The following is a 12,322-nucleotide window of genomic DNA, read 5'->3' as shown; positions in this document are numbered from 1 at the left end:
CTTTCTAGCCATTGGTAGGACTTCTTGATATCAGCCACTTCAGTTATGGTCTGGTGGTACATCCCATGTAGGGGTTTGTCCTCCCATGAGGATCTGTCTTCCAGCACTGTATCCTCTGCTCTCAATTGCTTGAGACATTCACTGAGCACACTGTCAGTTGGGGACTTGAGCTTGATGTATTCATGAATCATACAAGACTCTTTCTGAAGCACTCATCAAATGACTGGTTATGATAGAGGACATATATTTAGAAAAATAAACTTAAAATTGTAAATTGTATTTCTAAGTTTTTCTGTTTTCAAATTGTTGTGAATCAGGAGCAGACAAATAAATGTAGTCTTAAAAAGAACGCATGTGTGACGTAGAAAACATGCTGGGTGGGCCACAAAGCTCCCTGTTACGCCCTCTTCTGATTCATTTTCTTGCAGATGAATAGATCCACGTACATCTTTGTTTACCTCGTCTGAGCTGGAGTCTGGCTCAGAATATTGCGATTTTTGTTGTGCCGGTAATGTTAGGTTGGGGTTGTAAGGGGCTGTAAGTTTAAGAGAGAGTGTAAACAGATGTGTGATGGGATGTGGGTGTGGGCTGACATTGTGCCCGCAGCTTAGAGGCAAATTTCTGATGAACTACTGCCACTCTGCAGAAACGTCCTGGAATAGGAAAAAAAAAAAAAAAAGAAAAGAAAAAAAATGGCAACATCATAATTAAAATACCACTGGGAACGCTTTTACAATAGATCTAAAGATGATCTAAAAACTACTTAAAACCCATTTTCTCTCACAACATCTTCCCCAATCAGATTTATTTAAAAATAGACAGAGAAATAAATGTAAGGAAAAGCACGTTTGAAAGCACGTTGGCCAGTTAAGCCAGTCCCTTGACCAATCAGTGACTTGGATTTGTAGTGACGTATGGATTTAGCTTATTTGGTGAACCCAGACACGGCAACAAGCCTGACAATGTTTGCATTGGTTTTTCAGATAAAGATAAACCAAGCCTACTCTCCTGATATGATGGTAATCCACAAACACCGATTCAAGGGCGCTAGCAATTAACCAAATCATTTTGTGTCCAAACACAGCGAGATTTGCCCCACTTTGACATTTTGCACTTAGTCTCTTCCAACTGTAGGAGGTGGACATGAGCTGGTAAACAGTAGAAGAAGAAAACTAAGAAGCCCCTCCCTCCAGTGTGAACACCATGGGCTGAACACACACCACGAACACATTTATACCCAGTCTGTAGGTAGCCGCAGTGACTAAAATTAATTGGTAACGCTCTAGAATAGGATTCCTTTATAAACTACTTTTAAAGCAGTAACATTGTGGTATTAAAAACCTGGTCCTAAAAAGTTGAGAGATGCTCTGTCTGCTCAGATTGTCTCCCTGGATGGTGTAAGTATAGCTCCCAATTCCACAGTTAGAAACCTAGGGGCTTTATTTGCCCAGGATTTATCTTTTAAGGCTCACATATCACAGGCTTGTAAAACCGCATTTTTTCTCCTGCGCCATATAGCTGAGATCAGAAATATGCTATCTAAAAGTGATGCTGAAAAACTCATCCATGCATTGTTAGTTTCTCTTCAATGCTCCCAGTTGATTCTGGAATTAAGTTCAAGATCCTCCTGCTAACCTAGAAGGCCTTACATGGTATGACCCCATCCTATATCAAAGATCTCATAGTGCCTTACCAACCAAAGAGAACACTTCTCTCGCAAAATGCAGGACTGCTTGTGGTTCCTAGAATTTGTAAAAGTACAGTTGGAGGTAGAGCCTTTAGTCACCAAGCCCCTGTTTTATGGAATAAGCTCCCAACTCATGGAGGAGAGGCCGACACAGTTTCTACATTCAAAGTTAGGCTCAAAACATTCCTCCTTGGACAGGCTTATTGCCAGGCTAGCTAGTAATCAGAGATTATTGAACTTATTAACATGTTAGAATAGCATTTCAATAACAAAAACAATTAGATCTTAGTAGGCTGCTTGAAGATAGAAGCTGGGGAAACTGTGGTGCCCCTGGGTTCTGTCCTCTCTTCTCACCTACTTCTATCCTTCTTCTCTTCTCTGTTCTTGATCACAATTCATCATTTAGTTCTCCATGGCTCTGTTTGGTGCAGTGCGATTCATGTACTGTCACTCATTCCCACTCCCCTGGAGGGGAGTGATTCCAGAAATAGTTGGCTCGTCCGTGCTCCTACATTTGGCCGTGGATCTCGTCTCTGGTTTGTCTTGCACCCCCAGCCGTCCCCCAACTCCATCTGCATGAAGCCCATCTGCTACCCTTTTCAACCATGTAGTTGTAGAGTTAGATAAGTTCATTCGCTTCTTTTTTTCCCATAATGTGTTTTTTTGTGTGGAGTTTTTCTTTAACGAAAAGGAGTTTCTAAGGGCGAGGATACCCAGGGTCTGTCTAGTTTAGTTTAGCCACTACCTACTCTTCATGTTTTATGTTTTTCATGACTGATTCTATGTTTTTGTGCAATTATTGGTGTGAAGTCAGTTGAGAAAATGTTTTTTAAACTCTGGGCAACCCCCCCCCCCCAAAAGACAAAACTGAGAAACAAGAATCGCTCCCGGTTCTGTATGAGACAGCGTGAACCTTGCGAATCCTCACAGGGTTGTTCTCACAACATAATTTTGTTGTTCTGATATCACTGGGCCCTTTTGTGTTATCATCTTGAGCTGCAACTCTGAGTGGTGCCCCCCCCCTGAGGCCACTGACTCCCTCTGCCTCTTTCAAGAAACACTCAGGTGACACTCAAACACCTGAGCAGGTGAGCTCAGCTCAGTGAGGGTGACTGAATCCTTCAGAGACATCACATGGATGCTCAGTCTGTGTTCTTCCCTGAGTCTGTTACAGCCACCCTGAGTCCAAACCATCAGAGTTTGTTCCAAACTGAACAGAAGAAACAAAAATCACAACAAAATGAAACTGCAAATGAAGCAGAGAAACCAGACTTGTTCTGCCAGAAAAACTCTAAAACAGCTCAACCTTGTGGTCATTTCTGATGGTAAATCCAGAGGAGGTTCTTTGAATCTCATGAAATCGACAAAAGCATCTTTCTTAGTCAACGACAGATAATGACGGTCACTGCATGACACTAGAAGATTTGCCCCCCAAAGAGAAGCCCCTTAATATTCAATAAATATCTTTCATTTCCATTTTAAAATTTTCTTTTTTTTAAATTATATGTTACATTATTAAATTAGAATTTGGCTCAACCCAGTAAATGTATAAAAAAAGTATGAGTTAATCAAAAACAGTAACAAATGTCGGAATTTTCTACTAACTTCATCAAATGAAGGGGCGGAGCTTAATCAGAAACCACTACAAGTGAAAACAGAGATCCACGATCCGGATTTTTAGATTTTTGAATTCCTGACATTTAAACCCTTGTGCTATCTTAGACGACCCCCCCCCACCCTTACATTGACGTGTTCTCCCTACCATGACAAAGGTGGATAAAGGTGGAAAGATTTCATGTAATCCATGGACACCAGTGAAGATGACAAATCATTGAAGAAAAAAGGTTCAGAGCACTGTCTAGTGGGTCTAGATGACCCAACTCCCAAGTGCAGAGGATAGCACAAGGGTTAAAGAAATTTCTTTGTTTCAAAGAAACAAAGACATAAATACGAGTCTGTTTTTAGTTTAATAATTATTTATTTAGTCCTAAATTTTATTCCTCCGCCCATTTGCACGCACTACCACCAGTTTTTAAAGAAACTAAAGTAGCCTTTGGAACCACTTTCACAGCTCCTCATTGAGGTTTTTTCAGGTCAAAAACACTTTCTGTAATGTTCTGTAAAACTCCCAGAAGAAGACAGGTTTTATGAAGAGTCCCTGAAGTCATTGCAGTGTAACTCCGCTGGGTTCTGTCAGCCCTGAGAGCTTTGTGTGCAGCTGCTTCATCTCAAACAAGGAACAGTAACACTGAAGGGGTGAGCCGTTCGCCTGGGGGAGAATGGGTTGTTGTGGAGCAGGCGCTCTCTGAGGGCTTCATCAGCCTGGGAGCTCCGAAAGTAAAGATCAGACAGCAGCAGCAGCAGGTGAGGCTGTTTCAGGCTGAGGATGATGGGAGATCGACCAGTTGCAGAGGACGCCAGGCGGCTGGGCGCCCCAACAGGACAGGCAGACAGAGCAGCAAACAGCAACATGATCCGAGTGTTCCTCAGCTCCACAATCACAGGTCAGAGCAGCTGGTTTCCAAGTGTAAACATGAGAGCTTTCAGTCCGATGGTTGTGGCTGACTCTGCTGTACACTCCACTGTGTCATTCTGGATCTGTCATCACAGCTAAATATCTGTGATCTTTGGTGTTTTTTTTCTGAAGATATTGTTATTTTTCTTGAAAAAGAATTTGATTGCAGCAGAATTAAGGCGTATTTGATCTGTTAATAAATCAGAGCAGCTGCAGTTGTTGAAGATCAGTTGGGAGTATAATTTCTATTCCACCTTACCTCGAAGTCCTTGGAGCTTTAGAAAGGCAGTTTGAACTGATCAGAGCTCGGTGAATTCTCCTGATGTGAGTTTTAGTCTGAAACAATAGGATCTTGTTTTGCCGCAGCATTTTCAGAACCTGTTCAAACCAGAGCTTTTTGGTCTGAATCAGAGTTGGTCTGCGAAAGACTGGCATCCTGTCCAGGATGTTCACAGCCTTCTCCCACGAGTGGCTGGGATAGGCTCTGGGAGCCCCGTGACCCCAAAAGGGAACAAACAGATTTAGAATGAATGAATGAAAGAATCAGAGTTGGTTTCCTCTGAAGATTCTCTTTGTTTAGCCTTATTTGATCTTCTTGGTTTCCTTTTGTGTTCACCTAACCCTTGTGCTATCCTAATGGGGTCAAGATGACCATTGACGTGTTCTCCCTACCATGACAAAGGTGGATACAGGTGAAGAGGATTTCATGTAATCCATGGACACCAGTGAAGATCACAAATAATTGAAGAAAAAAGGTTCAGCGCACTGTCTAGTGGGTCTAAATGACCCAACTCTCAATGTTAAAGTACCTAGGATAGCACAAGGGTTAAACTCCCTAAGAACAAGTGTTCACTTGCAGATGAACCCTAGTGTGGTTCTCTTCAGTCTGAATGCATGTCGACTTTCCAGCATTTCTCTTCCCAGGCAGAACTTGTTTTGGACACCACCGCCCTCAAATAGGCATCTGTGGGAACTGCATGACTTTGCAAGCAGTCCACTCTGAAACTTGCACTGTGAGAACAAAATAAACCAAATGAAGACGTGATCATTTATGGCATTCTACATGCTGAAATTATCAGGAGACACAGCATAAGCTGTTATAGTTACGGAGACGATACTCAACTATATTGTCGTGTCTCCTGATGACATGGATGATCTTTTTAACTGGATTTTAGATGGATTTTCTTTACAAAGATGGATGGGAGAGAACTTTATATAGCTCCAAAGATAAAACAGAAGTTTCAGTCATTGGACCTCAAGCTGAGAGAGAGAGAGAAAGAGGATCCAAAGTTTTTCTGTCAAACAAAAGTGTGAATGTGTGTGACAAAGTTAGAAACTTTGGAGCGATTTTAGATGCAGATCTTAGTTTTGAAGAACATACAAACCAACTTACTGTTACCGACGGCGGATCTTCCTTAAGGGAAAAGACGGTACTAAGACTGCTTCCTTTTTTTTTTTTTTTTTTTTTTTTTTTTTCTTTTTTTTACCTTGTCCTGTCCAACAGCTGGGCAAACAGATGAGAGCTGAGGGCCTCTTGTGTTGGACATATTTTACTTTAACAAGAGGGGTTATTAATCTTCAGACAAACCAAAGGTATGTCTGAATAAACCCCTTTTGTAATTGAGGCCAAACTTTATTAATTTCAAACATGTTTGAAGATCTTTGGTGTTGGACCGGACGGAAAAGGAAAGAGGGGAAGAAGAGAGAGGGACGTTAGAAAGAGGGGGGGAAGGAGGGTGATAGTAGGAGGGGAAGGGGGATAAGACCATGAAGCAGCATAGAGCAACAAGTTTACTGGTTGTTAATCACCATGGTAAGGCTCAAATGCAGTACAAAAAGGGCGGAGCCTGTCCACACACACACCCAAGTGTCAAACACACCTGCTAGTTGCAAAAATGTCCATCTGTCGACATGTACACAAAACAGATAGTGCTCACACGCATACTTATGCCTTAAAACCAACTAGTGTGAAACATTTCAGTCATTCAGTCACGCAAACCGCCAGTGCAAAGGTGAGCCAACACCCGTGCTCAGGTGAGTGCTCATGTTCTTCTAATATGGATGGTGGAATGTGTAAAGAAGGAAGGAGAGCGCCCAGCCATCCCCACCCCAAGACCCCACCGCAGCAGCAGCGGCAGCCGGAATCCCCCCCACGCCACACGGAAACCGGCAGGGAACAACCGCCGCCCGGGCGACCAAGCCCGCCACCCAGGCCAGGGCCAGCAGGACCGCCGCAAGGCCCCCCAGAGCCAGAGAGCAGGGGGGCACAGAGGGAAAGAGAGGGCCGCCCCAGCCCAACCAGGAGAACAGCCCCCCCGCCGCGCCGGGAGAGCCCAACGCAGGGCCCCACCGGAGAGGGACGCCCACAGCCCCAGATGAGCACCCCACCACCACCCAGGAGTTCCGGGCATCCCCCCGCCCCAACCCCAGGTACGAGCCAGGACCCCCCAAGGGAGACCCGCCCCGCACTCCAGGCAGCCATCCGCCCGGCCCACGGTTGGTCCAGGGAGGAGCAAGGCAGGGGCCCGCCGCCCCCGCCCAGGAGGGGGGAACCCCGGGGAAAAAAGAGGGCCCACAAGGGGTGTTGTAAATATGGCCCGACCAGGCTCGGCCACAGTTGGAAGTTAGGCGGGGCCCAGCGCTCAGGAGCAAGGACCAGAACCCACCCCCCAGGGACACCAACACCCCCGGCTCAGATGTAATGTGAACCCCCCCACCGCGCGGAGAGAGCACCGCCGGGCCCAGGAAGCCGGCACCCCGGGGACACGGCCGCCGCTGCAAAGGGGCCCGCACCCCCCACCAGGGAAGAGGCAGGGGACAGATGGTCCTAGGTCCCACCTTCCTTGCAAAATGTGTGTGCGTATATGTGTGTTTAAGAGGGTGTGTGTGTGCATGTGTGTGTGTTTATGTTGGGATGTATATATTGAGGGGGGAGGGGTGTGTGTACTAAGGGGGGTGCAGTTAAAATTGGCGGGTAGGGCACTAAGGGGACATCTCCTGATTACTCACAGTGATGTCCCCGCACCCTCCCCACCAAGGGGCCCTAAATGTCTAAGGTGCGGTTAAAATTGGCGGGTAGGGTGCTAGGAGGACATCTGCTGCTTGCTGGCAGTGATGTCCAAGCACCCCCCCTACCAAGGGCCCTACATGTCTAAGGTGCAAATAAAACCGAAAGAGGGGGGGCCCACTCCATACGGCAACCATAGGAGGGGGGGCCACTGCCTAGTAAACCCCCCCCCCCCAAGGCTCATCGCAGGCTAATCCCCCCACCCCCTCACCCTATTATGAGGTTATATGAGGAAGGGGGTAAGTTGGGGACAGCTGGTAGACTGTCCCCCGGTGGTCAAACAGCTGTCCCCCGCCCCCCCCCCCAGCAAGGGGGCCAGGCCCACCCAGCCCAGGGGCCCCACCCCCGGAGGCGCCGACACCCCAGGCCCAGCACCACCCACCCCACACAGAGGGAGAGGAGCCAGAAAGCGCCAGCCCCCCCCGGAGCAAGCCCAGGCCCCCACCCCCAAACGCCGGCCCTAGAAGAGCTCTGGTCAGGCCTCGACGGGACCGAGGCAGCCAACCGGCCGGGGAAACCGCCGATGGCCTCAGCGGAGACCCCGACCTGTCAACCCCCCCCTGCCCCGTACCAATAGTGCCCCCCCCCCCCCTCCCCCAGAATGCCCCCCCACAGGACAGGGCCGACAAGACCCCCCACCCCACCCCACCCCAGACCCCGCAGCCGAAGCGGATGACACCCAGAGCGCCCGGGGGCCCCAAGAGGGTTGTCCCGTCCCGCCCCAGAGCCAGGGAAGGGCTGATCCCAGCCCCAGGCGTAGATGGGAAGCCCATCCAGTGCCGCTGGGCCCCCCCCCCCGAGCAGCGCCCCCCGCCAACCCCCCCCAGCACAGGCAAAGGGACCACCCCCCCAAGCCAAACCAGAACACCACCCCCCCCCCCCCCCCCCCACCACGCACCCCCACACCCAAGCCCAGAGGACCACGCAGCGCCCCAGCCCGCCCCACCCCGGCGCCGGACCCGACCCCCCGACCAACGGAGCCCCCACCACCCCCCGCCAGGCACCGGAGGCCCCGGCCCCCACCCCAGCCCACGGCAGAAGGGCAAGGAGCAGCGACGACCAGGCCCCCCCATCCCCTAAGTCATGGAGTCAGCTATGGGAGACCAGAGAGACCGAATTCTTTCAAAGTTACTTGAACCTTGGGCTGACATTTTTTCCAAGCTGATCTGATCAAGCAGCAGATTTCTGTGTTGACTTATATTTATATTTTTCTTGCTTTTCCAATTTGTTAAAATAGTTTTTTTAGCAATGCAAAGAGTTATGAAAATGATAGAGCCTAATCCTCCTTCTACATCGATGGCACTCATGTCACCAAGCACACAAAGTGACGGTGAAGCTGTGATTGAAACCTTAAGCCAGACTGATAAATCGGCACATACCTGCTGCCAGAGAGCCTGGACAGGCGTGCAGAACCACAGTGCATGCATGTAATTGTCGGGTAGATTACTGTCACAGTGCTGACAAATGTCTGAGTTGCTGAGACCCATCTTGAACATCCTCTGTCCAGTGTAGTAAATTCTGTGAAGGGTTTTAAAATGGATTAGCTGCAGATTTGGACTTTTTGTCAGTTTAAAGGTGTTTAGACAAAGTTCTGACCAAAAGCTTTCATCTGTGCTGATGCTCAAATCCGCATCCCATTTTGTTGTCGGAAGTGAAATGTTATTATCTAAATTACATAAAAGTTTGTATATTTTGGAGAGAGTTTTATTCATTGAGAAATTGATCAGAGTGGTAACTACATCTGGTAGCTTTAAATCGTTGTCTCTGTATTTAAATTTTTTAGTAATACTTGATTTAAGTTGCTGATATTCCAAGAAGTTATTTATTCCATGTTTGTCTTGAAGTTCCTGGGGAGTTATGAATCTTCTATCAATAATTACGTGCTCTAGTTGTTTTATGCCCCCTGCTTGCCAAGCTGGGAAGTGGATAATTTTTTTGTTTATGAGGATGTCTGGGTTGTTCCAGATGGGTGTCATTTTGCACGGTTGAATTGATGATTTTGATATTTTGAGAAATTCCCACCAGGCTGTTAAAGTGGCGTTTATATTAATAGTTTTGAAACAATCCTGTTTTTTAACTGTTTGGCTAATAAATGGAAGATCTGACAGGTTGATCTTTCCACATAACGCCTGTTCCAAGTCTAACCATGAGTTGGTTTCTGGATTATTTTTTAACCATTTTAAGATGTATTGTAATCTATTTGCAAGAAAGTATTTGTGGAAATTAGGTAATTCTAATCCTCCACAGCTTTTTGCAGATTTTAAAGTTTTTAGACTAATTCTTGCAGGTTTATTGTTCCATAAAAAGCTTGATATGGATGAGTCTAATGTTTTGAACCATTTTAGTGGCGGTTGTGTGGGAATCATTGAAAAGAGATAATTAACTTTGGGTAAGATTTTCATTTTTACCGTGGCTACCTTGCCCATAAGGGACAGAGGCAGGTTGGTCCAGCGTGTTAGATCGTCCTGTATGTTTTTCAGTAATGGGGTGTAGTTTAGCTGCACCAGTTCTGATAGTTTGGGGGAAAAATTGATACCTAGATATTTGATATTTCCTGATTTAACTGGTATTGTGAGTCTTTGCTCCGCATTATTGTTCAGTGGTAATAAAACAGACTTATTCCAATTAATGGAATAGTCTGATATAGAGGAGAATTCATTAATGATTGTTGCCGTTTCATTTACAGAATGTAAATTACTTAAAAACAGTAATATGTCATCTGCATAGAGACTAATTTTATGATGGCTGTGTTTAGTTTTGATTCCTTTAATGCTTTCATTCTGTCTTATTGCTGCAGCTAAAGGCTCAATGAATATAGCAAAAAGAGAAGGAGAGAGTGGGCAGCCCTGTCTGGTTCCTTTTCCGAGAAAAAACCTGTTTGAAGTCTGTTTATTAGTTCTAACTGATGCATTGGGGTTGTGATATAATATTTTGATCCATTTGATGAATGCTTCTCCAAAACCAAACTTATGGAGGGCGGCAATAAGGAACTTCCAGTTTACTCTGTCAAAAGCTTTTTCAGCATCCAGTGATAGTATGGACATTTCCTGGTTGTTAATGGTGGCAAAATCTATTATATTAACAAGTCTTCGGAGATTGTCATCCGAGTGTCTGCCTTTGATAAATCCAGTTTGGTCGAAGTCAATTATGTGAGGAGTGATTTTTTCTATTCTCTGTGCTAGTGCTTTGCAGATAATTTTTACGTCTGCATTGATTAGAGAAATAGGGCGGTAGCTTGAAGGACTATTGGGATCTTTGTCTGGTTTTAGAAGAAGAATTATGTTGGCTGAGTTCATGTTAGGTGGCATTGATTGGCTTTCATTGATAGATGTGACCGTTTCATAAAACGTTGGTGCCAGCTGTTCCCAGAATTCTTTATAAAACTCAGCAGGAAAGCCGTCAGGCCCTGGTGCTTTACCATTAGGCATAAGTAACAGAGCTTCATGAAGTTCAGACAACGAGAACGGAGAGTCTAAGTTTGTTATTTGATCCTCATTTAACCTGGGTAGGTTTACATTATTAAGAAATGAGTCAATACTTTGCTCTGACGGATTGATCTGTGGTGTGTACAAGTTTTTATAAAAGTTTTCAAATGCGTTATTAATTTTGACCGGGTCATGAGTGATATTTCCTGTTTGGTCCGTAATAGAGGTGATTGATGATTTTTCTCTATTAATTTTAAGCTGATTAGCCAGAAATTTGCCAGATTTATTAGAGTTTTCAAATCTTTCAAGTCGTAGCCTTTGTATTTGAAATTGTGTTTGTTTATTAATGATGTCATTTAACTGCAGCTTTAAATTTTTCAGATCTCCCAGAATGTGTTCCTGTGCAGAAGCAGCATAAGCAGTCTCCAGGGTTTGGATTTTATTTTCTAATTCTAATAAATCTGCTTTCTCTTTGCGTTTTTTGTGCGTTGAATAAGAAATGATTTTCCCTCTCATGACTGCCTTTGCCGTTTCCCACAGAATGTACGGTGAGATGTCTGGTGTATTGTTGAATTCTAGGAAGGTTGCCCATTCTTTTTTAAAGAATTCAAGAAATTCCTGGTCTTTTAACAGAGACGTATTAAACCTCCAGGTCGTACATGAGGGTGTGGATTTTTCCCTGGAAATATTTACAGAGACTGGTGCATGATCACTGATAATAATCGGATGAATGTTGGAACTTTTAATTTCTTTTAAAAGAGAGTTACTGATTAATAAATAGTCTAAACGGGAGTGTGAGCGGTGAACTGGAGAAAAAAAGGTGAACCCTTTAGTGCTTGGATGACATGAGCGCCACGCGTCGCAGAGACCCAGATCATTCATGTACTGCTTTAGAATACTTGCAGACCTCCATGTGCGCTGGGCTGCTGCTGTGCTGAGTCTGTCAAGTTCAGGGTCCAGAACCAGATTGACGTCTCCTCCTATAATGATTGTGGAGTCAGAGTGAACTGAGAGTGAGGTGAAGAATCTGTGAAAGAAGGAAGAGTCGTCAACATTTGGACCATAGATGCTGGCTATGCAATAGTCCTTATTCTGAATGGATATATTAATAATTACAAATCTACCTTCTGGGTCAGTAACTGTATCCTTATGAGTAAATGTAACATTTTTATTAATCAAAACAGCAACTCCTCTTTGCTTGGAGTTATAACTAGAAGAATATATGACTGGAAATTTTGAGCTGCACAGGAGGTCCTGAGATTGTGTACATAAATGGGTCTCCTGCAGTAGAGCTATATCTGCTTTAAGATCATCCAGGTGAGATAACACTTTCAATCTCTTTGGCCCAGAGCCAAGCCCACGCACATTCCAGCTAACAATGTTAAGACTGTTCATAACTGCTCTGACCAAGAGAATGTAAGGCTAAATAGAGTGTGTGCCGGTCCATGTGCGCGTGCCCGCTGATCGATGAAGAAACACTGTGCGTTTGTGTGCGTGCGCGTTTCCTGACTGTGTGAGCTGCATGTTGCATGTGTCCTATGTGGGCTTATGTGAGGTGTTTGCGGGATGTCCGCGAGTGTGTGCTGGTTCGCGTGTGCTTGCCCGTGTGCGCGCTTGTCTGCGCGCGC

The sequence above is a fragment of the Oryzias latipes genome, chromosome 4, assembly GCF_053564925.1.
Source record: "Oryzias latipes strain Hd-rR chromosome 4, Olatipes_Hd-rR_3.1".
In the NCBI taxonomy this organism is placed as follows: Eukaryota; Metazoa; Chordata; class Actinopteri; order Beloniformes; family Adrianichthyidae; genus Oryzias; species Oryzias latipes.
The sequence above is the reverse complement of the archived record's forward strand: the minus strand, read 5'-3'. Positions refer to the sequence as shown.